Genomic DNA, 2,500 nt, shown 5'->3' on the forward strand with positions numbered 1-2,500 from the left:
GACACCTGAACCCTCATAACACGTTTAAACGACTGAATACACTAAAGGCAACAACGATCCCTTAACACTTACCGGTATTGCAGAAAATCAGACTAAGTTCATCAAAACAGGTGTGAGGTAATCTTGTAAGTAATTAAATTAATCAAAGGGCATCACTCCTTCAACAACTTTAAAAGTTTAAGTATTTCCCTGATCTCAGAAGTCTAAGTACTTCCCTGGTTCTAAGTCACTTCAAGTTACTTGAAGGAAAGCAAATCAATTACCACTCTATGTCTCTACCTATCATCAATATAGTCATAATCAAATATAATTATACTGGTGTAATAATTAAAACACGTATAAAAAATAAAATTTTAAATACAAAAATTTATTATCAAATTCAAAATTTATAAGTGAAATTCACAATATCAGGGAAAATTACTGTTACTTGAAAACAAAGTAAAGTTTAATTAATTCTTGAATCAAATTAAGTAAAATTAAATCAAAATTAATTTATCACAAAATTCAAGAAAATTAATTCAATTGAAATTCAAAAGTGTTAGGTAATAATTGAAAATTTGAAATTAATTCATAAGTGCTAAACAACAATAAAACTTGAAAAGAATTCTAAGTAAATACAAATTAATTCACATATGTTAAGTTTACTTAAATGTGCAATGATTAAGCAATGAAAATAATTAAGTCAATTAAATTGTGAATGCAAATGAAAATATAAAACAAAAAGACACACTTCAATAAGAATATGAATAAGTGCACAAACAATGGAACAGACACAAACACAAAAAAAAAAATCAGCAATGTGTAAAAGTGTAAATCTTTTTCACTCAAAAACACTGTAACCAACAGTTTTTACCAAACCTTCGTAACAGACAACAGTTCCTATCAATTATTAGTTAAACACAATTCCTATCCGTTATTAGTTAAACACACTCCCTATCCATTATTAGTTAAACACTCCCTATCCATTATTAGTTGCAACTAATAAAAATATAATACTTTTACCTTGGTATACCAATTTCTTTCTTTGCTTTGCCGCAGGCTTGATTCACACTTCCACAAAAAACCAGGCGCCGTTACGAAATGTTTGTTCAGATTCCACAAAAGAAACTAAATAATACTAAATAAACTCTAAGAAATATCAAATATTAAATTCTCACAAGTTACGAGTGACCAAATTTACGTTACGTTAATATAATCTTGATGTCGAGTGAGAGAGAGAGAGAGAGAGAGAGAGAGAGAGCGAGAGAGAGAGAGAACTGACTGCCTCAAGGTCTCAAGATAGAATGAAATCTCTTCCTTCATGGAAACTGGGCTAGGCAGATGACAAATACGTTCTTGGTACGAAAGCTTCCAGAAAGTTCTGAAATCTGATGCAATCTTACATACATAATGTGCAATACCCACGTGGGACTTGACAAATATATACACGTACCAGACGAGTCTGTTAAAAAAAAGAAAGACGTACCCGACTCGATTGAGACAGAGGCTGGGCGACAATTAAAATTGACATGTTTTGATGACAACGCAAGTCTCCAGCCCGCTCGCTATCCCACGTGATGACAGATAAGTTAAACATTCGTAGCTTCCAAAAGACAAAGATCTCTCTCTTTTTACGTTATATATATATTCTTTTACATTAAGTAATGCGAAATCTGAACACACATTTAAAACATCCTATTCTAAGCTATCTAGGAATCTGAAAAAATGTTACACAATCTACAAGACATTTCAAAGAGGGGAAACATGCATTTTAAAAGAAGCAATATATATATATATTATATATATATATATATATATATATATAATATATATATATGTGTGTGTGTGTGTGTGTGTGGAAAGATGTATACATATATACCTATACATGCAAGTACAGTCGCGCGCACACACACACACACGCACACATACTTACTTACATACATATATATATATATCATATATATATATGTGTGTGTGTGTGTGTGTGTGTGTGTGTAGAGTCCACCGGTCATTTTACCAGATACAGATGAAATTGTAATAGCCATAGCGCCCTCTTAACTTCTCAAATTCTTTGCTCTTTTTTGGAAACGCTTGTCACTACAAAGCCTTGAGCTCCATCTTCAAAGTAATATGAAAAAATCATGATGTCCGTTAGCGGGAACGGACCTGCAATACCATAATCACGACGAGGTCACCTTGACGACCTGAACACGAGAAGGTCAGGTCGGCAAGGTGACCTCGTCGTGATTATGGTATCGTGGGTTCGTTTCCTGCTACCACACATCATGATTTCTTCGAATTTCTTTGAAGTTGGAGCTCAAGGCTTAATAGTGACAAGCGTATCCAAAAAAGAGCAAAGAATTCGTGAAGTTAAGAGGGCATCGTGGCCATTACAATTTCTTATATATATATATATATATATATATATATATATATATATATATATATATCCTATATATATATATATGTGTGTGTGTGTGTGTGTGTGTGTGTGTGTGTATGTATATATGTATGTACGTAT

This window comes from Macrobrachium nipponense, chromosome 2 (genome assembly GCF_015104395.2).
Source record: "Macrobrachium nipponense isolate FS-2020 chromosome 2, ASM1510439v2, whole genome shotgun sequence".
Lineage (NCBI taxonomy): Eukaryota > Metazoa > Arthropoda > Malacostraca > Decapoda > Palaemonidae > Macrobrachium > Macrobrachium nipponense.